The sequence below is a fragment of the Callithrix jacchus genome, chromosome 7 (genome assembly GCF_049354715.1).
Source record: "Callithrix jacchus isolate 240 chromosome 7, calJac240_pri, whole genome shotgun sequence".
Taxonomy (NCBI): Eukaryota; Metazoa; Chordata; class Mammalia; order Primates; family Cebidae; genus Callithrix; species Callithrix jacchus.
In genome coordinates, this window is record NC_133508.1 from 128,412,612 (window position 1) to 128,437,964 (window position 25,353).

At 40.1% G+C, this 25,353-nt stretch overlaps 1 long non-coding RNA gene and 2 pseudogenes across 2 annotated transcripts; all 3 read left to right on the forward strand.

Moving 5' to 3' along the window:
- Positions 1-473: 473 nt before the first annotated feature.
- Positions 474-3,548, forward strand: LOC128928217 (uncharacterized). Its single transcript, XR_008473028.2, has 3 exons — positions 474-1,386; positions 2,177-2,289; positions 2,703-3,548. It is a non-coding gene; the product is annotated as an uncharacterized LOC128928217 (long non-coding RNA).
- Positions 3,549-17,178: 13,630 nt separating this feature from the next.
- LOC118143023 (G patch domain-containing protein 4 pseudogene) lies at positions 17,179-18,544 on the forward strand (annotated as a pseudogene). Its single transcript, XR_004727064.3, has one exon. The product of XR_004727064.3 is annotated as a G patch domain-containing protein 4 pseudogene (transcript).
- A 4,705-nt stretch (positions 18,545-23,249) lies between these two features.
- LOC103794559 (RCC1 and BTB domain-containing protein 1 pseudogene) lies at positions 23,250-25,049 on the forward strand (annotated as a pseudogene).
- Positions 25,050-25,353: the final 304 nt, after the last annotated feature.

A 25,353-nucleotide genomic window follows, 5' to 3' on the forward strand; every position in this document is an offset into this window, starting at 1 on the left:
AGAGGCTGAGGGAGACTGAAAGAGGCAGAGACTGAGAGAGACAGAGGCAGAGAGAAAGGGAGACAGAGGGAGAGAGACATACTAAGGAGAGACAGAGACAGAGAGACAGACAGAGACTAGTAGACAGAGACGGACAGAGACTGAGACTGAGAGGCAGGGAGAAAGGGAGACAGAAAGAGACAGAGGCAGAGACTAAGAGAGACTAGTAGAGACAGAGAGAGAGAGACAGAGTTGGCAGTGGTCATAGCCCATTTCTTATGTGCAAGGAAGGATGACTCTTAAATTCAAGAAAAGATGACAAAAAGCCCAGAGGGAAGAGCCAAGAGCTGTAGGGAATTGTTCCCAGGCAGTAGGGCTAAGTAAGAATCAAGAAACTGGCAACATGTGCCCTCCCAGATTTCTGAGTCTATGAAACAATAACTTCTGTGTACTTCATTTTCCACTGTTTTGAATGGATCTAAAGCAGTTTTCCTGCCCTACCATTGTATGCTGGGGGAGGGGGAGAGAAGATTTCTTTTTAGTTCACAGGACTTCACATCAAGAACTGTACTTGAGGAGCTGTATGTGCGGAACCACATCCAAGGAGCCTCAGCTGCATCTGGATGATTTAGATGATGAAATCTTTGACTTCGAACTTGGTTCTGATATTGTTAGAGTCTTTAGGGAGATTTGAATGTATTCTGCATGACGTCGGAAAAGTAAATACTGTGTGACAGACTATGGTTGCTATAAACATGTTTGACACTCTTTCTCTTCCCTTAAATATGAGCCAGCTTTAAGTGACTTGCTTTCTTTTTTTGAGACGGAGTTTCACTCTGTTGGCAGGCTGGAGTGCAATGGCGTGATCTCGGCTCACTGCAACCTCCACCTCCTGGGTTCAAGTGATTCTCCTGCCTCAGCCTCCTGAGTAGCTGGGATTTTAGGCGTACACTACCATGCCCAGCTAATTTTTGTATTTTTAGTAGAGATGGGGTTTCACCATGTTGGCCAGGTTGGTCTCAAACTCTTGACCTTTTGATCACCCTGGCCTCTCAAAGTGCTGGGATTACAGGTGTGAGCCACCGCTCCTGGCCATGACTTGCTTTTAATGAATAGAATAAGATAGAATCTTGATGTATGACTTTTAACTTCTGAGGCTAGATTTTGAAAGGTGACATAACTTTTACTTGGTTCTCTGTCATGAGATGCTTGCTCTTGGAATCTAGCCATGTTGAAAAGAATCTTAGGCTATATTGAGAGGCCATGTGCAAGTGTTCAGCTAATAACCCCAGTTATCATCCTAGCTTACAGCTGGCATCAACTACCAGATAAGTGAGTGAAGGAGATTTCAGATTAATTTCAGCCCCAGCATTCAAGTGGCCTTAGTTAATGCCTAATGGAGCAGAGGTGAGCTGTCCCTCCAAAGGTCATACCAGTTTGCACGTACGTTGGTAAAATATATGTTGTCATTGTTTTTAAGCCACTATATTTGGAGCTGGGTTGTCACACACTAGATAATTGGACAAAGGGGTAGTTTTAATTTTCACTTTCCTGATTAATTATATTGAATGTCTTTTCATATGACAATTGGCCACTTGTATATCTTCTTTTACATATCTTCATTTGTTCAAATTTTTGCTCATTTTAAAATTAAGCCGTTTATTTTATTATTGGTTATGAGAGTTATTTTTTATTCTAGATACAAGTCTTTTTTAAAGAAATATATATTTGAAGACATGTATTCTCCCAGTCTGTGGCTTTCCTTTGCAGTTTCTAATGTTGAGTTTAGAAGAGAAGATGTTTTAATTTTTTTTTGAGATGGAGTTTCGCTCTTGTTACCCGGGCTGGAGTGCAATGGCGCGATCTTGGCTCGCCGCAACCTCTGCCTTCTGGGTTCAAGCAATTCTCCTGCCTAAGCCTCCCAAGTAGCTGGGACTACAGGCGCCCACCACCATGCCCAGCTAATTTTTGTATTTTTAGTAGAGACGGGGTTTCACCTTGTTGACCAGGATGGTCTCGATCTCTTGACCTCATGATCCACCCGCCTCGGCCTCCCAAAGTGCTGGGATTATAGGCATGAGCCACCGCGCCCGACCTAGATGTTTTAAATTTTTATAAATTTATCATCTTTTGAGTGCCTACAATGTTTTATGGACTTACCATATATTACCTTTAATCTTCACAACAACTTTCTTAGAAAGGAATTATCACTGCCATTTTGCATATGATGAAACTAAAGTTCAGAGAGGATAACCTGAGAAAAAGAAATGAAGGAACACAACAAGAAACAGTACCAGGCATCAAACCTAGGTGTGTACGATACCAAAGGGTGGGTGTTTTCCTTCTACCATGCAATAAACCTCAGTAAAACTTACATTTGAAATATCCCTCTTTGGCTTACTAATTATGACCCTGGAGAAGTCACTAAACTTCTAGGAAGAGGCATGTTTCTTTTTCTGTAAGATTAAGAGAATGATAACCATGTCGTAGAAGCCCTATGAGGATGGTTGTGTATGAAAAAGCATCATCAACTGTCTAGTCCCTCATAAATGCCTATTTCTGGATCAAAACTATACTAAAGAATTGGTTTATCCCCATAGTACTTTCCCATAATTTTGGGAGAATTTGATATTTTCTCCTTCCATTTTTACCCCATAAAAAATCTATAAAGATGTTATTTTGCTTCCCCTTTATACATCATATTGCTCTTAAATTTAATATAGGAAAAATGCTGTATTTGGCTGGATGCAGTGGCTCACGCCTGTAATCCCAGCACTTTGGGAGGCCAAAACGGATGGATTGCCTGAGGTCGGGAATTGGAGACCAGCCTGATCAATGTGGAGAAACCCTGTCTCTGCTGAAAATACCAAATTAGCCGGCGTGGTGGCACATGCCTGTAATCCCAGCTACTCAGGAGGCTGAGGCAGAAGAATCGCTTGAACCTGGGAGACAGAGTTGGGATGAGCCGAGATTGTGCCCTTGCACTCCAGCCTGGGCAACAAGAGTGAAACTCCGTCTCAAAAAAAAAAAAAAGAAGTTATATTTTACTCAATATTCTTTCCAAAAATCTAGCCTACTTTCCCCTTATGTTTACAACGAGAAAGTACTCTTAAGAGCTGTTAGTAAACAGACAGCTGGTCTCAAATGACCAAGAAACCACAAGTGAGCACTGACAGGTCTAACATGCCAATGGGCCCTCCTCAGACAGAGTTCACATCCCACCTGTGCCTGGATGGGCCAGAGCAAGGCTGTCACAGCCAGGTCCAACAACACCTGCTTGCTCACAGAAACCCATTACCTCTCCTGCTGTAGGGTGGTGGTGGACTGCGGGTGCTATCGCAGGTCAAAGTTATACTGTGGGTGAGACTCCACAGCTTGAGGAGGTTCCGTATCACGAGTGCAAGAAGACACTGATCCTCGCCAGCATGTGCCCCTTTCTACAGTTATCTTCCTCTAGATTCTGAAAAATGGAAAATACTGCTTGGTGTTAAATTTCTTTGAGGTTAATAAAAAATGCCTGCTTAACTAGACTTGCTTTCTCTCTAAACCTGCTGTTTCCTCAAATCATCCCTGTGCATATAGAATATTTTGGACCAAAAATCCATAAATATTTAGGATTAATGAGTTGAATCCATCATGAAAAAATAATTTATTTTGGATTACTGTTTTTCTAGCATTCTACATTTAGTAAGCCAAGGGACAATTTTAGAGTGCTTTTTACATAACTTATACATTTATCTTGTTTCCAATAGTTTCTAGTTTAAATTGAACCATTTTCCATGAAAATTTTTTAGGTCAAAGATGGTTGAATATCAGCAACTTCATATAGTTTCACCTAATTACATTGTGAATAGAAAGTGATGTTCTCTCCTTAGAGATAAATGGACATTGGTATTTAGTTCCATATTTATACTTATCCTTTGATGCTTTTTCTTTGGTCCTCCCCAACATAATATTTAATTTTTATTAAGATTTCTGCACCCCTTTCCCTGCCTCACCCCATCATAGCTTAACAATTATTTCAATCTCTCCTAGAAATATCTTATAAACACATTGGTTTTTAATAGTTTAGAAATGTCCCCAAATCACACCACCTTTCAAGCCTAAAAAAGCTGTATGCAGGCTGGGTGTGGTGGCTCATACCTGTAATCCCAGGGTTGTGGGAGGCCAAGGCAGGCAGACTGCCTGACATCAGGAGTTCGAGACCAGCCTGGCCAATATGGTGAAACACCATCTCGACTAAAAAAATACAAAAATTAGCTTGTCATAGTGGTGCATGCCTGTAGTCTCAGCTACTTGGGAGGCTGAGGCAGGAGAATTGCTGGAACCTGGGAGGTGGGGGTTGCAGTGAGCCAAAATCATGCCGCTGCACTGCAGCCTGGTGACATAGCAAGACTCCGTTAAAAAAAAAAAAAAGCTGTATCTACCATTAGAAACCAGTTTTTCTTTCATTTCCTTCTTGATCATTGAGCTGAGATGTTTTAGAAGGTATCCTTTATAAACTAAGATAACTTAGAACCAGCATCCACCTGTTAAGAGGATATAAATGCTCTTTGGTTCCACACATGGTGCCATCTGGTCGTTCTATACACAAACCATGCCTCTTGGTCTGGCTTCTATTTATAAACCTTGGCATATGAGAAATACAGAACTGTGGTTCCAGGTCTGGCTCTCCTAGTGTTTAGAAAACACATTTCAATACCTCCACACCCTGGCAGAAGCCCAGGCCTCACCGCGCATTCAGAATTTGAGGGAAAGGGTTTGCCTTGAAAAACCTCTAGTGAGGCAATCTTTGTTGTGATGTGATCTGACTCTTTTGTAGAGCTCCTTACTCCCTAACAGCATCCACTAAAGAGGTGCAGGGAATAAATATCTCAGAGGAACACTTACGTCGTCAGTATATCCCTTCACGTCAAGGAGAGCCACTGTTTCATTGTGTGTCAAATTCAAAGTCCGTCGGTAACACTGTACTTTGTGAATCAGAAAGATCCGTCATCAGTCTCCATTACCAAAGCAGTAAGATTCCCTTAGCAACTCCTTTCATCCATATATAGAGCGTACAACTCAAGCTCTCAAAAGTATCTTAGCAATTTTTTAGTACCACAGGGTGGATTGAGCTGGGGACTGCAGACATGAGTCATGAATGATGTTATTCTGAAGTCTTCCTGTGTAGCTTCAGAATAATATCATTCATGACTCATTCTCTACCATTTTTCTTTTTATATCAGAGGAGAATAAAAATGTGATGCTAAGACAAATGATCAGGAGGCCCTGTGTATATTATTATTTCTTACTTGGGTAGCTGCAAAGATTGAGATCTTAGTGTTGATTTAACTAAGATCTTTCCTCCTCCTCCTCCTTCCTGCCTTCTTCTACACTGTCATCTTACCAGTGGCTCATGTCAAACAAGTCAGAACCTGCCAATGAATCTAGTTCATTAGCCCACATTGTGTTAGCTCACAGCAATGCAAAATAGCACCGTTAACTCAAAGCAATTAAGAAGATTGGGTCACATTGTCATTAAGTGTGTCAGGGAAAAATTCAGTCAAGAAATAAATTTTGAGTATCATCTTGCATGTGCAGTGATATAGTTTGGATATTTGTCCCCGACCAACCTCATGTTGAAATGTAATCCCCAACATGGGAGGTGGGGCCTGGTGGGAGGTGTCTGGGTCATGAGGATGAATTGTGACCCAGCAGGCACCAAGTGACACAGCTGCTCCTGCTTTGCCTTCCACCATGGGAAAAGCTCCCTGAGACATCCCCAGAAGTCAGGCAGATGCCGACACCAAGCTTGTACAGCCCACAGAATAGAGAACCAATTAAAGCTTTATTTTTTATAAATAACCTAGTCTCAGGTATTTCTTTATAGCAAAGCAAGAACATACAGAATGTACATGAAAGTGGTAAAAACTCTTTGACCTAGAGATGTGTTCATCAACTGTAACTGAGCAGATTATTTACATTAAATAAGTAGCTAAAAAAGAAATCCCATCCAACTAGATAACAGCCTAACAACAAAACTGTATTAGGACAATGGCGATGTTTTATTCATCCTGGCAGATTCCATTATGCTCACCACAGATAGCACCTATTATCTACCTATTGAATAAACACAGTACCAATCATTGGCAGAGAAGCTGAGACTGAACAATGTGACCAGTGTTATTCAGCACTGTGTAGTGGGAAGGAAATACATATTTAGTAGTCAGAAGATGTGTTACTAGACATTGGACAGGTGATTTTAGCTCTCCTGAGCCTCACTTTCCAGATTTGTAAAATGAGTTCTCAGAGAACTATTGTGAAGATCAGCAAGCAAACGTGTGCAAGTTCACTGTGAATGGAGATGAAAGCATAATATTATGAGCACCATTATTAGTTTTGTATGAATATTGGCCATCTTGTGACGGGAGTGACTATGTCCGAAGAATCTATTGCTTTCTCTCCTAAGGTTTAGGGGAAGTTCTTGCAGTTCTCAAATGTTTTGTCTTTTAAATACAAAAAACAAATTCATCAGGAAATGTGAAGGCGACTAGAGGTTCCAGTTCTTACACAGTATCTGATTTCTAGGCAGGAACAACAGCCATTTGGGCATTCAGGCACCGGAGAAGTTAACGCCTTTTGTTTCTTTTACATCGAGACTGAAGATAAGAGAGATACGTTTCCTGGAGTCACACAGATACTTGGAGGTCCAAGAATGAAAACAGGAGGTGGGCCATACACTGACATGTTAATTGAACAGTTCTGCTCTTTCAAAAAATTAGCAAGTAAATAATATTCTGGAATTGCTGTGAAATGCTTCTAATTGAGATTTTATCCAAGTGGTACACAGTATTTCTCAATGTGTTTTTAAACACCAAAATATTAAAATCCAAACTAGAACATCCAAACTATTTTATTTTGAAGGTTGGGCTTACTGCTCCTAAGAATCAGTTCTTCTGCGGACTAGTAAACTTGTTTTTCTGTTTATAGCAACCAGAACATTTAAGGGCCTGGGTGATATACTACAAAGAGCAGTATCATGGGGGAATCTTTTTGCTAAATATTAGTCTCTATGATTTAAAAAACATAGCTCTGAGAAGTCTCGTGTTTGGTTCACTTTTACAGAGTTTGTGACAACATGGGAGAAGTTCTACCTGGTAATGACAATGGTGGCTGTCACTGAATGACAGTCAAAGTGATGATTCTGAACTTTGATGTTCTACGTATACCTGACATAGGACCACTGATGTGCTGGAGCAATGAGAGGTGAGTGTGCACATTTCTTCCTAACTCTGCTTTTGGTGACATCATTTTGGTGGCTTGCAGTCAGCCATAGCAAGAGCATTTACATCATAGAAACTGGCAAATGCTACACATTAGATACCTGTGCACATGACCACCCCCAACTCTTGCCTGCCTGAAAAACCAGATGTTAAATATTGACTGGCACACCACTGCATCAGACTAAAATTTTTTTTTATTTTGAGACAGAGTCTGACTCTGTCACCCAGGCTGCAGTGGCACAATCTCAACTCACTGCAACCTCTGCCTCCAGATTCAAGAGGTTCTCCTGCCTCAGCCTCCTGAGTAGCTGGGGACTATAGGCGCATGCCACCATGCCTGGCTAGTTTTTGTATTTTTTTTTTAGTAGAGACGGGGTTTTGCCATCCCGTTGGTCAGGCTGGTCTCAAACTCCTGGCCTCAAGAGATCCACCCGCCTCAACCTTCTAAGTGCTGGAATTACAGGTGTGAGCTTCTGTGCCTGGCCCAGACTAAACTTCTTGACTGCTATTCTTACTGATGTTGAATCCATGATTCTTAAGTACAAGAGGGTACAGTTGTTAACAGGTTGTTTGAAGTCTTAAAATTTTAATCTAAAATACCACTAATATCTTCCTGGATCTGTATCAGCAGCAGTACTTCAATCTTAGGAATCCTAGATCCCTGGAATCCCAGCCTTCAGTGTAATGTATCTGGTGCCGGTCTAATGCCCTAAGGTTCTCAGTCTCTACGACAGCTTGACTTCTGGAAATCAAAGGCTGTTCTATAAAAAACAGACAATTTGATTAAAAAACATTCTACTGATGCCAAATGTTTGTTTGAAAATTCTCTCCAGGAGAAGGCTCTTCCAGAAACTGTATACAGATCAGAGATGCCAGTGAGAATCAGACTCATTTCAAAATTGTGTCAACTGACAAAGCTAAAAATGAAGACTCCCTTATTATTCCAAAAGCACTGAGAAAATTTTCAGTTGAATTAGCTAAATGCTGTCATTATGTTGATATATACACATCACTCTCATTGTTGTCATTATGAATTTTTGTGCTTCTATCTTGTTATTTGATGTTTGTATTAAGTATTCTCCAGGTTGGGGATCCTCTTTCTTGTGTAACTCATCACATTACTTACTACAGGGCTACCCATGTCACAGATAGACAATACATGTTGTAGGGAATAGTAATGAGTTTGTAAACGACTTCCACAGAGTAAGATTCACTCAGTAACCCACTTCAATTTACAATATTGTTCCTCATTTCTTGCCCAAATCCCTCACGCTGAAGCTTACATCCACCTATTGTTTGGAACTCAGGGGAGATAGAGAACAGCTGATCACCATCTTCCACATAATGGCCCTTCATATTTGTATCCAGGTGGAGCTTACATTCAAGACAGAAACTTAGGGCTCTGTATGAGACTGGCTGAATAGGCTTTGTTCTTTAAAAATGTTAAAACTGCCATTATCAGGCCTACTGCTCTATTAAATAAGTTTTCCTTTTTTCCTACACCAGTTTCAGTGGTTTTCCAGGGTAGGAAGTCCAAGTGACTAGACATCTGAAAATACAAGCATTAGTATGTTTTATAGTCTTCATTCACCTCACAACCCTTAAATATCATTTGGTTCGACAATTCAGGTCAATTTTTGAAACACAGTATGAGACGTTATTAATGCCTGTAGCCCTGAAGAAATCCAGCTTCAGTAGGCTTTCCCTGGAATCTGGTATTTGCTTCTTACCTTACCAGTCATATGCTCCATTTCCACTCTGGTTTTTAATCAACAGTTTACATGAAATAAATTGACAATAAAATTTATTAACTTTTTTTTCTCATATCATTTTGAACTTTTTGCTTTTCATTTACCAGACTAATTTCCTTCTTTTTTGAGTCTGCTGTCTAGGAGGGGTGCAGTGGCTCATGCTTGTAATCCCAACACGTTGGCAGGCTGAGGCAGAAGGCTTGCTTGAGGCCAGGAGTTTGAGACCAGCCTGGGCAACACAGCAAGACCTCCATGTCTACAAAAAAAAAAAAAAAAAAAATTAAAAGAAAAAAGAAAAGAGTTTGCTGTCTAAAGAATGTTGCTTATATATCCTCTGTACTAACTGCAGTTCAGTTCTTCAGCAAGGTTTTCTCATTTTATTTAATAAAGGGTCATAGTTTTGTAGAACTTGGTGAAGAAAATGATTATTTTAAATTTCATTCAAATTTCCATATCATGCTCATTCTTTAGCATCTGTTTTTGTCAGAAAGAGGACCACAGACCACCAAAATTTGTTCTTAGTATTTACAGGAATCTGTACATTTGGGGCGCATTTGAAATGAGGTATCATCTCCTTCTTGCCCAAGAGCCAACAAAATATTTAACAGTCTGAGGAATGCCAAAGAAGTACTAAAGAAAGGGTATTTTCCATTTAGGCAAATCATACTATTGCTCCTGAAGTGTAAAATGTTTCCAAAATAATACAGGATATAAGAAGCCCAGCAGGCTCTACCTAAGAGAAAGGATGTGATTGCCTTTATTTTGAAACGTGCCTGAAATCTCACTTTAAGGTATAAACTAAAAGGTTAAAACCTTAGAAATTTCTCCTTAATAGTGCCCATTTGACAAACTCTTCCCAGAAAGTTCTGACAGAGGACAGACACTCTAATTTTTGGAACTCTCTGCTCAAATTCCTGTGTTTGGAAGGTCAGATTACCTAGTCAGAAATAGTACTTTAGTTTTACTTAACTAAAAACAATGTTATTACTTCTCTGTTTTACCACATAAAGGATACATTGCGAAAGATATCGGGCTTCTTAAACTGAAATTTGCATTACTTTCTTAAGTTTAAACTCTGGCTTCAATAAAGGAAAAAAGATCAGTCAATGTTTACAAGACTACCCAGAAGACAGTTATTTTAATAATTTCCACAACACAGTTTACAGAATATAAAATTCGGGTCATATTCAGCTTTTGTTATGAGAAGATGATGTGCTCATGGTTAAGCAAATGTGGTGCATCCCACTGGGTTATGTGTCATTCAGTGAGATGCGCTCCTAGTCAGAGACCAGATGGTGGATGCACAAGTCTTTTGCTAGAATACATCTCTATAGAGGGTGACGTCGCATTGGACTTGGTGACCAGGCAGACACTGAATGCAACTCAGTCACGGTATTTAAATCACATTAAGACTCTCTTTTATTTATGGCTCTCCCTGTGATTTTGTCTGGCTTTGTGTCTAATTTGCTTGCCTACATGTGGCGATGTGATGTGCTACCAGTCCTGCTTTTCGTCTTTACCAAAATGAACTCTGCATCCCTTTCAGAGGCATGGTTTCCAGAAAACATTCACTGTTGCATAAACCTATCAAAAGAAACTTAATTAAAACAACACCTTAGTTTTATATGCTATTTTTCATCATCTTCATACTTTTCAAGCCAACTTTATTAGTGTTAGTGTGGACACATTTCTGTTGCAATTATATAATTTTAGAGGTGGAAAAACAAGATCAGGTGGTCTTCTTAGTGATAAGGAACTAAATCAATTGTGAATTTAGGGTCTTGTACTGGCTAAAGCAGGGCAAACCCCAGGCCTGGACATCGTTTTGATACCTGGGTTAGCACTCTTTCCACTACGGACCCCGGCTTCGCTCTGCTAACAAGCACTAGATTTTAACGTAATCATTGTTGTCATCATCTGACCACAGTAGGCATACCATTTGTTTCTTTTTTAAAACATGAAAAAATGTCTTCTACTTGCATAATTTTATTTTTCCTATGGTCAGGGGGAAGTTATATTTATTCAGTAAAGGGAAAAACGAACTATGGTTTTATGATTTGGGTGTTTCTCAATGTTGTAATACCAGAGACAGTAGCTGTGTGAAAATCTGTAAAAATGACACATAGAGCTATTCTCAAAACTGAAGCCCTCTTTCTGCCTTCATCAGTTTTAATGAACGTTTTCTGGAGCACCCCCTTCTCCCTCAGCCCTGGTCCATAGGAAGAAAACTTTGTTTTCCTTTCCTTGGCTGGCGTTTCCAGCATGTCCACAGTGTCGAGTCTGAAATTGCTTTCACAGAAGGCTACTTTCTAACACCCCGCAGTGCTAGTTCTAGAATCTCTGATGTTCTTTTAGATATTAGATTCTCTTTGACCTGTGCAGCTTATCAAATCTCTCATCACGTTCTCTACAGCTCCTACTCAATATATAATCCCTTTGGTGTCTTTCTTGTTCAACTTATCTTTAGTTCTTATCCACACTACTGGCATGAACCTGAAGGATCTGTTGTAAGATTAACATTTACCTTTTACAGACATAAAAATCCCGTTCCTGTATCCAACACAGGTACAACTGGATTTATCACAGTAAGACCTTGGGTCGCAGATTCTTAAATTACAATCTTGGTCTTCATAATCCTTGATAATACTGATTTTCTTTAAGTCATTAATATGAAAATGCTTTATTTACTAAAATTAATTAGGCCAAAGCCCTAGGACAGATGTCTAGTAAAAAGGGATCAACTCACTTAAAAGCATACAGGACTTGCAATTCTTAAGTCAAATCTCTCCCAACAAAGTTATACATTTTCTTTAGAACCAAAGAGACACATGTTTCAGATACTACTCCTAAAGGACCACTGGAGTTTGTTCATTAAGTTTAGGCCAGTTTGATAAAATCGTTCAGCTTTATCTTTTTTTAAGAAATAAAACCTCCACAGTAGAAAGTAATCACTTGGGAAACAGTTGGATTTTCATTGCATCATGGTAGTTTTGTAGGTCAATTCTTTTTTTAAATTATTATTTTAGTAATTTCATATTAATATCAGTTCCTTTTGTAGAGATTGGACCTTTCATTGTAAACTAGTAACATTTCAACATTTTTCTTTCTTTTAGAAAGAGAAAAAAGAAAGAGAGAAAGAAAGAAAAAAAAGAATGAAAGAGAGAAAGAAAGAGGAAGAGAAAGAGGGAGAGAATTTCAACATTTTTCTTCCTGGAATGTAACTAAGACCAGTGAGGGTTCAGAAAGGTAGAACTGTAACAGGGTAAGGGGGTTAACAATATGAGTGAAAAAAACTTGCCTGCTCTTTATAATGGGAATTAAAACTATCTCTCACAAGAGGTTAACTTTTAAGAATGAACAAAAAAAATTAATCAAACAAAAACCAATAAACAACAAATACTAACAACTCCTAAGTATGGTGATAAACCCTACAATTTGTTTGACCCAGGAAAGGGTTAAGACAATCATAGTAATCCCTTGTCAGTGACTGTTCAGGAAGGGTCATGTCTGCCATGTCTGCCAACGACAATGTGGGAGAGGTCAGCCAAAGTTATTCTGATTTTTTCCTTGCTCTTAAAACTTAAAAACTGATTTTGAGGATTTATTGTTTAAATTTTTCTAAATCAATAGTTACAAAATATCCACACTAAATGTTTAACTGAATTTCTTCCTCTCCCAAAGGATAAATATAACAAAGAATATAAGATAAATATAATAAAGGAGTGACAAATAAATAATGGATTACAGGCAATTATTTAAGAAAGAAGTTTCCCTAGGGATACATCAGATTAGGGTCTATAGCAAACAGCTCCAGTTGAAAGGTTTTAAAATTATGCCATGAGTAGGGGGTAACCCTTTGATAGAAAGCACAAGTGCCTGATTAAAAAAAAAAACTCTACCACCTACTGCCACCACAGATTCCAAAGTAGGAGCTGCAGAAGGAGCAATTCAGACAAAGAAGTCTTGTTGGTTACCAATCTGATTTAGCTCCAGAATTCTTTCTTTCTGGACTAGAGACCAATCAGGGAGACCCCACTCTGGTTCTTGCTTGGCCTACTATGTGGTAGGGATAGGATAAGGTAGAGTTTATGCTTTTATCAGAGAGAGGCAGTGTTGAGCTGAACTTCCATGAGAGGTAAGAGAGAAACGCAAAGCACAAAGAAACCAGAAAGTGCTAAGGTTACGAGACAGAAAGAAGGCTCAGCCTAGAAGCAATCACTTTTAACCTTCTGAGCAATCACTTTTAACCTTCTGATAACATGACAAACTCCGTCTTATAACAAACGCAATGCCCAACAGCCAAAACCTATTAGCACTACTCCTCACGAGGAACGAGGACTGGAGTAGGGTATACTCACTCTTGGGAACTGGAGTGTACTGCTAGCATGCCTGCAGGAGAACTCACATTTAAAACACATCTGGCTTGAGATCCTAATAGTAAAGGGCATAGGCTCTGATGCCAGACCAACCGTATTTTTTTATTTCAGCTTACTATTGATCAGTTACTGAGAAAGTCAATCTTTATGCCTGATTTTTCTAATTGTAAAAATGGTATTTTCTACTTCACTTGACTGCAGTGAGAATAAAGATTAATATATGTAAAATATTTGAAACAATGTCTGACACATAGCAGCTTCTTAAAAAAGAAGTTCTCTAGTGATATATCAGATTAGGGTCTACAGAAACAACTCCAGTTATTTTCTATAATATCAGATTAACTTTGGCTGACCTCTCCCACACTGTCATTGGCAGACATGGCAGACATGTCCCTTCCTAAACAGTCACTGGAAAAGGATTACTATGATTGTCTTAACCCTTTCCTGGGTCAAACAAACTGTAGGGTTTATCACCATACCTAGAGAGGAGTTGTTAGTATTTGTTTATTGGTTTTTGATTGATGTTTTTTGTTGTTCATTCTTAAAAGTTAACCTCTTGTCAGAGAGAGTTTAAAATTCCCATTATATTATAATGATATCTGGCTATAGCAAGAAGTTTTGGGTTAAAAGGAAAAGCAGAAATGACTGATAGCTGGAGAAAGGCAGGGGTAAAAAAAAAACTTCTTTTAAGATGGAGGAAAATATCTAAGTGTGGAGAATGGTTTAACTGGGGTTGGGATTTTGCCAAGAGCACAGAACATGAGAGTGACAAGAAAGAGTGATTATAAAAGAGTGATCGTGATGACAGACTGATGAACATAATTTGGGTAAGGGAGTAAGGGAAACACACAGGAGGTGGATGGCAGCTTAGAGTCAGTGAAAAGGTGCTAAGATCAACTGACTTAGGCTCTGGTGAGGGTGGAGAATTACTAGGGTCAGAGTATAAGAGTAAAATCGGAAGGATAGTTCAGAAAGGAGGAATATTGAAACAGAAAAAGGCTGCAGTTATGAAAACAGACAAGGTTTAGAGCATCATCATGAGTATGAGGCTAAGGAAGGGTGAAGGCTAAGCTTGTTAGAGACGTCTTTCGATCTTACATTTCTTCCAACGACATGAGGCCCTACATGACCAGCTCCACATTACTTCTCTATCTCCCACTTTTCCACTTGCTTCTCTCTAGTCACAGTGGCTTTCTTGCTGTGCCTTCCGAACACCAATCATGCTCTTTTGCACATAACCTTCCTAGAGCCCAGTATTTTCTCCCGAGACAATTACACTGCTAACGACCTCACCTTCTTTGGTAACTCACTTTAATGTCACTTTCTCTTGGATGAGAACATCTCAAGATTTAGAATGGGGTAGTGTTGTAGAGAGTAATCGAGAGCTAAGAACTGGGGAATTGTTAGACAACTGTAAGAAGGAGTAGTGAGTGGTATAGTCTAAAGGCACGAGCTTCAAAGCTGAGGATTTTTAAAGAAGAGGAAGAAGAGTTTAGAGATAAAAATGAAGAATAAATACTATCAGAACTTTCTTCCCTCATACAAATTAAATTTACTGTTTTGTCAGCAATACCAAAATCAAATCACTTTTGATTTTCGCAGTAACTATGTAGGAAAGTGATTTCCTTTGAAACACCACACAGCAGACTGTATACTAGAGCTCCCAATCACCAATTCAAATAGCCATATTAGCTTTAGTCTTAGAGAGAAACGGGCTAGGGCAGTGGCTCATGCCTATAATCCCAGCACTTTGGGAGGCTGAGGAAGGAGGACTGCTTGATGCCAGGAGTTTGAGATCAGCCTGGGCAACACAGTGAGACCCTGTCTCTAAAAAAAATTTTTAAATTAGCCAGGAGTGGTGGCACATGGTTGTAGTCTCAGCTACTCAGGAGGCTGAGTTAGGAGGATCACTTGAGCTCAGGAGTTTGATGCTGCAGTTAACTATGACCAAGCTCCACACAGCACTCCAACTTGGGTGACAGAGTGAGACCTTGTCAAAAAAAAAAAAAAAAAAAAGAGGGAAAAGGAAGTAAGGAGGGGACGGAGTGGGGAGGGAAAAGAAAAGAGAGAAGAACAAGTGCATTTGCCTGCTCTGTCAGAAAACATGAAACTAACAGATGTTTAACAGAGATAATAGACCTCTAACACTATACATGAGCAAATACATGTTCCATCTTCCTAGTGAATGGCCTTAAGTTTTCATTGTATTGGCCTCCTAGCTGAGAAGAGGGCTCATGAAGCTATGATCTATGAACTTTAACATATTATACAACATTAGCAGGGTCTGCAGAAACCACATTCACACAGTGTCATTCACCTTTGGTAAGTAATGTTTTAGTTCTGAAACGGTAACGTAACAAGTGTTCCAAATTAGCAGCCTGGTTATCACCTTAAGCAAAGAGAAATAGCAATAAATGTCACCTTCTAAAAACAAACAAAATAAGCAAAATGCAGAATATACAACTTAAATAACAGGGTAAAAAATGTGTTCATTTAAACCACTTTGTTTTAGGTTAACATCTTACAAGAATACTTTTCTTCCTTATCTTTTTCTATGTACCTCATAAAAATACATATCAAGTGGGTGTAGAGAGTAGAAAGACAACATTGTTGTGATACTCTGAAAGGACTTGAAAGTGCAGAAAAAAAAATAAGAGGATTTGAGGCAGCTAAAAAAGAACACTTTTGAAGCATAACTACCATGTCTTATGACTTGACTTTACAGTGGCATAGGGAAATAATGTATCACTTGTATTTACATGAACAGTTCTTCTATCAAAAAAAAAGACTACTCTGCAGAATCCTCTAATCCCTAAAAATTGGCATAAAAATTTAAATCTGTATCAGGGTTGGGGGAAAAATAGCATATTTTGGTTAATCAAAAATTATCATAACTGAAAAAACAGAACACAAAGGAAATCTAATTAAAAGAGGAAATTAACCCAAACCATACATGGGAAGATTGCTACAACAGGTGGTAAGGGCTCAGGAGGCTGGTACTCTTTTAGTTCAGACATGGCAAGGGCATGAGATTGCTCTACAACACGCGCAAAAAAAAAAAAGAAAACAGTCTCCATTTCTAGAAGACTCAATATTTGTGTGTTGTACTCTTTCCCTACAAATCACCAGACACAGGCTAAATTAATATAACATTTGCAGAAAGGCTATCATGGAACCTAAAACATAAGATTAGCAAACAAGCATGAATCACTAAATATGTGAGGAAAACCTACACCATAAAATAAGGGCATCAAATTCAAAACAAAGAGCTAACCTCAAGAAAACTTAATAGTGCTAAGAGACTTAAAAACGTATATAACTAATTCTTGAGAACCAAGAGGAAATCATATCCACGAAACAAAATGGGTCCTTAAGAAGAACAACTAAGTATCTTAGAGATAAAAGTGTTGAATGCCAATAAACAAACAAATCAAAACATCAACCCCCAAACAACTCATCAGACCGCTGATTAGTAGAATGCAGACAGCTTTAGAGTCAATGTGTGCTGGAAGGCTGAGCTAAGGAATTCTCCCACAGGACAGTGCAATAAAAAACGGAGAGACATGGAGGATTGATTTAGAAGTCCTAACATACACCCGAAAGAAGTGCCACAAGGACAGAACAGAAAGAATTAAAGGAAGGAAATAAGAAATACTAAATACCCCATTGGTCCTCAAATTGAGAATGCCTACAAAGTATTGATCAGGATGAAGGAAAAATGAAGACACATCTTGGTGAACTTTCAGAACATTAAGGATAAAAAGATAATCTTGGAAGATGGAGGCACACAAGTCACGTTTGACACGTTTCCGCAGAGAGGACCCGGCAATGACGGATGATATCACCTCTTCTTCTCTGGTGAGAGTCTGAGGATAGATACTTTTTTCTCACCATGAATGTCACTCCAGAGGTCAAGGGTCATGGGATGAAGTTTGCTGAGGAGCAGCTGCTAAAGCATGGATGGACCCAAGGCAAAGGCCTCGGCTGGAAGGAAAATGGTATCACCCAGGCCCTCAGGGTGACGCTGAAGCAAGACACTCATGGGGTAGGACATGACCCTGCCAAGGCGTTCACAAACCACTGGTGGAATGAGCTCTTCAACAAGACTGCAGCCAACTTGGTAGTGGAAACTGGGCAGGATGGAGTACAGATAAGGAGCCTTTCTAAGGAGACCACCCGTTATAATCATCCCAAGCCCAACTCGCTGTATCAGAAGTTTGTGAAGACAGCCACGTTGACTTCAGGTGGAGAGAAGCTGCACAAAAACTTGGAGAGCTGCAGTGATGACAACCAGGGGCCCAAGTCCCCAAAGATTCTGACTGATGAGATGCTGCTCCAAGCCTGTGAGGGGCGAACAGCACACAAGGCTGCCCGTCTTGGGATCACAAGGAAGGCGAAGTTTGCTCGCCTAGAGGCCCAGGAGCAGGCCTTTCTGGCTCGTCTCAAAGGCCAGGACCCTGGGCCCCTCAACCACAGTCAGAGAGCATGCCCCCCCAAAAAAGAAAGAGGAGAGAGAAGCTAAAATATTGGAAAGGAATGATGCCAATGAGAAGCACCCAGAACGTGCTGACCAGAGCATCAGAAAAAGCAAGAAGGAAAGGCGACATCAAGGAAAGGTCTCAGTTGAAAGAGAAGATACAACTGAAGGGAATGAGGAGGAGGAGGATGCTGCAGGAACAAGTGGGCTTGGGGAATTGAAGCAGGGAGCAAACCAATCAGTCCCTCAGGAAAAGGAAGAAAAAGGGCACCATGAAGAGAAGATGGGGGTCTTGGAAGAAAGAGGAAAAGGCAAGGAGGCTGCAGGCAGTGTCAGGACGGAGGAGGTAGAGAGCAGGGCATATGAGAAGAAGAGGCAGCAACAGGAGGAGGAGGACTTGAACCTAGAAGATGGAGGTGAGGAACCTGTTTTACGTGGTGGGACCAGGGAAGCAGAGAGCAGAGCATGCAGTGATGGAAGAAGCAGGAGAAGCAAGAAGAAAATACAGCAGCATCAAGAGGGGGAGGATATCTTGGATGTAAGGGATGAGGAGGATGGCGAGGCTAGGGAAGCAGAGAGCAGAGTACAGGCTCAAGCAGCAGAGGTAAGAGGAGGCAGCAGCACCCTGAGGAGGAAAGAGCTGGAGTCAGCACTGGCCAGAGAGCCAAAAAGAAGAAGCAGAAGGAGAGAGACTAACGGTCTGACCAAGGTGGGGCTCAATTGATTCATTTTCAGGAGTTGAAGGCTCAAAGAACAGGGTCAATGCAGGTCTGCAGGTCTTCTGCACCCCCCTCAATGAGGAGTCCCTCCCAAAAAGGAAACTGATCTCCAGGATGTCCACTGCCGAGAGCAGCCAACAGTAGTATTATACCTTAGTTGAGGGAACCAGCATAGTCCCCTCTGTAGCTTGTAACCCAGGATTGTGAACTCAGGTGCCTGGAGATGTCAGGCAGCTAAGGGACAAGGAATGCTGGGGGCTGTGGGAACAGGAATGCAGATACCCTTTCAAGGAGCTTTCCTCTTAAAAGAAGCTGAAAATGTAGGCTTAATGTGAAATGCTCTGATTTCTAAATATTGTGAAGGTTAAGGAAAACAAATTTAGGTCTATGGGCTAGATTTAGCCCAGAGTTGCCAGTTTCTAGCACTACCAAATGAATGAATGAACATCTCTGTTCCCAGCATGGAAAGGTCCTGAATGCATTTTAGAAGATACTCCTTAGAGGCCTTTGAAGAAATTCCTTCTGTTAACCTCCTTGTAGTCTTGCTACACTGATAAGTGGAAGTAGCTCCCTATCTGTTTCCCAAATGAGTAAGAATTGTGTAAAGGAGAGCACAACTCACTTGGCAAAAAAAAAAAAAGATAATCTTACAACTTACAATTTTCATGAGTGAGGGCAAGAGCCTGACAAAGAAATTAGATCAGATTAGCAGCAGACTATCCACAATACTAGATACAAGACAATGGAACAATCTTAAGAGAACTAGGGGTAAATCTATTCTACCCCCAGTCAAACTGGAAGTACATTATCAGATATACAAAGATTCAGAGAGCTTACCACCCACAAGCTTACAGCCCTTTGTGAAAAAAGTTTCTTGAGGTTGTTTTCTAACAAAAAGATACTCTAAAACATGTATAAAAAACCATGGAGGGTGAATTGAATAATTAAATTACAAGATTTGATTAAAAAATAATATGGAAGTACAATAGGTAAACCCATTGAGACAAAATGTAGATTGGTGGCTGTCAGTGCTTTCCGGTAGGGGAAAACGGGGAGCAAGTGCTTCCTATGTACAGGGTTTCTTTTTGGGGTAATGAAAACATTCTGGAACTAGTAGAGGTGGCTGTTGGACAACAGTGTGAATGCACTAAATGTCACTCGATTTTTTACTTTTAAATGGTTAATTTTGTTACATCAGTTTCACTACAATCTGCAAAAATGTTCCATAAAGATAGTAACTAGTTCAGCTTGGAACTCAAACTGCTTATAATTTTTCCTTGGAGGCAACCATTGTACTTCAGTATGCAGCAGACAAGCTTTATGAATTTTTCCCCATTTCGTTATATAGAATACTAAGTAATGAAGGGCCAAGACTTAAATTTAATAAATTTAAAAAATAATATGGAAGCCAAATTTGAGATGATCAAAAGGAAAAAAAGGTTGCTGAACCCCAAAGAAGTAAAGCCTACTAAGGTTCTTGTGTCGCTGGGGAAAAAAGATGAAAAGCACGGGTGATTGCAACACAGGTTCCTTTTCCTCTACTCTTTTTGTTTCTTTTTCTTTTTTTTTTTTAAAGACGGGGTTTCACCATGTTAGCCAGGATGGTCTCGCTCTCTTGACCTCGTGATCCGCCTGCCTTGGCCTCCCAAAGTGCTGGGAATATAGGCGTGAGCCACTGCGCCCGGCCTATCCTCTACTCTTCTCTTAAGCTAGATGGCCAGTGGGACTTGTAGTAGCTGGCATAGATGTATATGAGGCTTGGGACTTTGCTGGGTCCAGCAAAGAAAAGAGAAAAGAGAACCAATATGCAACTTTCTTCATGTGTTGGAAGCTCAGTTTGGAGGACCAGAAGATGGACCTCGGGAGAGCTTGAATATCAGGAATATGTGGGCTCCAGGGAAGAAGGTCCATTCTGGCCCACAAGTAAGTGTACTATATCTTTTTGAAAGAATGGGTGGACTGGGTCCCCCTTGAGACCCAGAGAGTGTCTCCCAGAGAACTCAGGGAGATAAGGAACCTGACACATCCTTCAGATACTTCAGCAGGAAATGCCACTTCACTACCTACTGCTTGGAGGACTGCTAATGTGTAGGACACACAACAAACAGACTAGAACTCAATGAGCTGAGAAAGAAAAATAACCTATGTAAGGAGGTCCAGCAATGGGAGGAAAATAAGCAGAGTAATTAGAATATACCTTTAGGAAAATAGAAATGCTAGGGAAAGATGAAAACATGAATAAAAATAAGAGCATGTAAGGTGAGTCACGTGTAGCACATACACCATAACTTTCAAAAGTTTAATAACATTACTTTTTAAAATAGATTTTTAAATTAGAGTTAAGCATGGTGGCTTGATCCCAGCTCCTCAGGAGGCAGAGGTAGAAGGATCACTTGGACCCAGGAGTTCAAGGCTGCAGTGAGCTATGATCCTGCCACTGCACTCCAGCCTGGGTGACAGAGCCATATCCTGTCTCTTAAAAAAAAAAATTAAATGATAGTTTTAAAAGGAGGATGGTCTCCAGGCACAAGAAATACCTCAAAGTACAAAGCCAACATTCATAAATGGAAATCATGAGGGAAAAGAGTTAAAGAACAGCTCAAAGAAATCTAACATACAATAGTTTCAGAAGGAGACAAATTAATACATGGAAAAATAAAATTATTCAGCAGGTAATATTAGAAAATTTTACCTGAGTTAGAGAAAGACTGGAATCTGCTCAGTAAGTCCCAAGCTGGACGTTTAGACATGCTTGGTAAAGTTCCTGAACTATACACAGAAGATCATATAAACATCCAGGCAGAGAGAACAAGTCACTTAAAAGGAAAAAAGCTAGACTGGCAATGAAATAGCCAGTCTATCCACCCTGAGAGAGACAACATCTATCTACCTAATGATAAAGGACCGCCTCCGACGATCCTTTACCTGGTCAATTAATTATTCATCTTTCAGGGCAAAAGAAAATTAACTAGAAAAGAGACCTCAAGATGGAATTCAAGAAAAGGAAACACTGGTTACTCATGTAAATTTAAGTTTAACTGGGGAGGGAAAGATTTCTTAGAATTGACAATAGGGACTCAAAATTTAGAAGAGAAGGTAGTAAAATCATTCTGAAGATCCCACTGTGACAGCAGTGAAGGAGGTAAGTATATTCTAAAGGACAGGGAACTTGTTCTGCCATTATTAGAACATAATAATCAAGTAAATATGGTATTGATTTAGAAAAAGACAAAAAGAACCGTTGAACAGAATAGAGATTTCAGATGCAGATCCTAGGTTACACAAGAATTTGATATGTGACAAAGTTGTTCAATTCTGTTAGACAAAGAAAAACTAGTAAGTGGTGTTGCTATCATTTTGGAATAAGCAACTGACTCCTATATAATACTGTAAAAGCAAAAGTAAATTTCAAAAGGATTAAAAACAAACTTTTAAAGGAAATCTAGAAAGCTACATGCTACGTGTATTATCTAAGGAAAGTTATTTCTCTCTGTCCTATACGAATATATGAGTTAAAAAAAAACCTACTAATCTGAACTTGGGTGAAATACTAAGAAAATCTAGCTCTACACCTAAAATAAAATGACATTAGAAAAGAAGGAAAAAGATATCCCTCTTTCTTGTATTTGAAAAACTTAATCTATCAAGCAGATATAACAGCAAACCTCTGTGTACTTAAAACAATGGCTGAAAATAAACTGAGGTTTAGGAGAAATGGGTACAATAACAATCACACTGAGATCCTAAACTATCTTCCACAGAATCTGACAAAAGATGTAGAAAACATATGAGAAGGCCAGGCACGATGGCTCACACCTGTAATCCTAGCACTTTGGGTGGCCAAGGAGGGCAGATAACCTGAGGTTAGGAGTTCAAGACCAGCTTTGCCAACATGACAAAACTCTGTCTCTACTAAAAAATACAAAAATTAGCTGGGCATGGTGGTGAGCACCTGTAATCCCAGCTAATCAGGAGGGGGAGACAGGAGAATCGCTTGAACCCAGGAGGCAGAGGTTGCAGTGAGCCGAGATTGTGCCACTGCACTTACTCCAGCCTGGGTGACAAGAGTGAGACTCCGTCTGAGAAAAAAGAAAAAGAAAATATATGAGTAAACTATAGATAATTAAAACAACATCATTTAAATCCAGACTACATATATGATCTAAATTATATATTAAAATATATGTAAATAAAGCATATATCATGTATATACAAAATTATATACCAAAAAAAACCCAGGTAATATACATTATTTTCAAACACATTAAATACTACCAACAAGTAATATATCTGAGACCACAGAAAAAATTTCAACAAATCCCCAAAAGGTAGAAATTGGGTAAAAAGGAAATCAAAGTTGAAATATAATGTAAAAAGTAAATAACAATAGCTCTACTATATCTACACCTGTGGGATATCAAATTGATATGCACAGAAAAACATGTAGCTTTACATGTAATTACTAGAAAACCAGAAAGGTGAGAAATAAAATTTAGGTTTCGGAGTGTAGAAAAGTTGTGTTAATAAATAAAATACCAAAAGTTCTTATAAAGACTTAAACACAAATGCCCCAGAAAAAACCTTCAAGAAGTTTAGTTTAAAAAAAAAAAAAGAGAGAAGAGCTCCCCTTCGCCGCCGGTGGGCACCGTGGCCCTCTCCCGCTTCTGCGCCCGCTGGAGCTTCGGAGATCCCTGTGGTCCCACGGGACAGCGCGGCAGCAGTGGGCCTCGCAGACAGGATCTTGCGCTCTCGCCCAGATTGGAATACAGCAGTGTGAACACGGCTCACTGCTTCAACCTCCTGGACTCAGAAATGTCGGCTTATTTATAGGAATTGCTTGAAGCCAGAGTCATGGTGGATGTAGGAAAGTGGCCCATCTTCACTCTGCTCTCCCCTCAAGAGATTGCACCTCAGCCAATGAAGCACTGTAAGTTACTGACAATGATGAGGTCTTTGTATTTGGACTGAACTATAGTAACTGTCTAGGAACTGGAGATAACCAGAGTACACTTGTACCCAAAAAGCTGGAAGGCTGATGTGGAAAGATTAAAAGCCTCAGTTATGGGAGCGGACCACATGTTCTTCTCAGCACCGAAGATGGAGTGGTTTATGCCTGGGGCCACAATGGTTATAGCCAGCTTGGGAATGGGACAACCAACCAAGGCGTTGCTCCCATCCAGGTCTGTACCAATCTCTTGATCAAGCAAGTGGTGGAAATGGCTGTGGCTCACATCATTCAACGGCTCTAGCAGCTGATGGAGGGGTATTTGCTTGGGGTTATAACAATTGTGGCCAGGTGGGATCAGGTTCTATAGCAAATCAACCAACTCCTCAAAAAGTTACAAACTGTTTACATATTAAGAGGGTAGTTGGCATTGCCTGTGGTCAGACTTCATCCATGGCTGTTCTGGACAATGGCGAGATATATGGCTGCGGTTACAATGGCAACCAGCTGACCCCTGTGAGAGTGGCAGCTTTGCAGTGTGTGTGTGAACCAGATTGTCTGCGGCTACGCACATACTCTAGCACTATAGATGAGGGCTTGCACTATGCCTGTGGAGCTAACACATGGGCAGCTGGGAACCTGCAATAAAAATAATCTGCTAAGTCCAGCACACAACATGGTGGAGGAAGAAAGGGTGGTAGAGATTGCAGCCTGTCATTCTACCCACACGTCCGCGGCCAAGACGCAGGGTGGGCATGTGTACATGTGGGGCCAGTGCCGGGGCCAGTCTGTGATCCTGCCACACCTCACCTACTTCTCCTGCACCGATGATGTGTTTGCCTGCTTTGCCACTCCCGCCGTCTCTTGGCCCTTCCTGTCTGTGGAACATGAAGACTTTTTAACAGTTGCAGTCACTGAAGAAAGAATTTGATAGTCCAGAAACTGCTGATCTGAAGTTTCAAACTGATGGAAAATATATTCACATCCATAAAGCTGTTTTGAAAATCAGGTGTGAGCACTTTCGATCCATGTTCCAGTCGTATTGGAATGAAGACATGAAGGAAGTGATAGAAATCGACCAGTTGTCCTACCCAGTGTATCGTGCCTTTCTCCAGTACCTCTACACAGACACAGTGGACCTGCCGCCGGAAGATGCTATAGGTCTTCTGGATTTGGCGACATCTTACTGTGAAAACAGACTGAAAAAACTTTGTCAGCACATTATCAAGAGAGGAATTACTGTGGAGAATGCCTTTTCGCTATTCTCTGCTGCAGTCAGATATAATGTAGAGGATTTAGAAGAATTCTGCTTTAAGTTTTGCATCAATCATCTGACAGAAGTTACACAGACTACAGCATTTTGGCAAATGGATGGCCTTCTGCTAAAGGAATTCATTGCTAAAGCCAGTAAGTGTGGAGCCTTTAAGAACTGAAGTGCAAGGCTCCTGAGTTCTTTGTGAGTGCTCTGGGGCACTGTTGAGGATGTGTCCAGTTTGTGCTCTACGGGTGATGTAATTCTGCATGGAAAAGACCATCAGGTTGTGTTTTTCCACATCTGGGACACAGTTGTCTGTGTAGGAACATATCAAGGGCGTATGGCTTTTCTTGAGCCCATTTTAAACAACTCTTGTTTCCAGATAAGTGTATTTTAAATGTGACCTTTCTTTAATTTGGGCTGGAACATGTAAAACAGTAGAAGTTTAGTCGTTTTTGGTTTTGCTTTCATTTTTGATTAGAGGAACTAATGAAATTGGAAAGAGGAAGCTGGCAGCAACTCTCCTGGGCCACATATCAATAATCTTCTGACACCAGAAGCAGTGATAGGGAATTGTGAGAGGAAT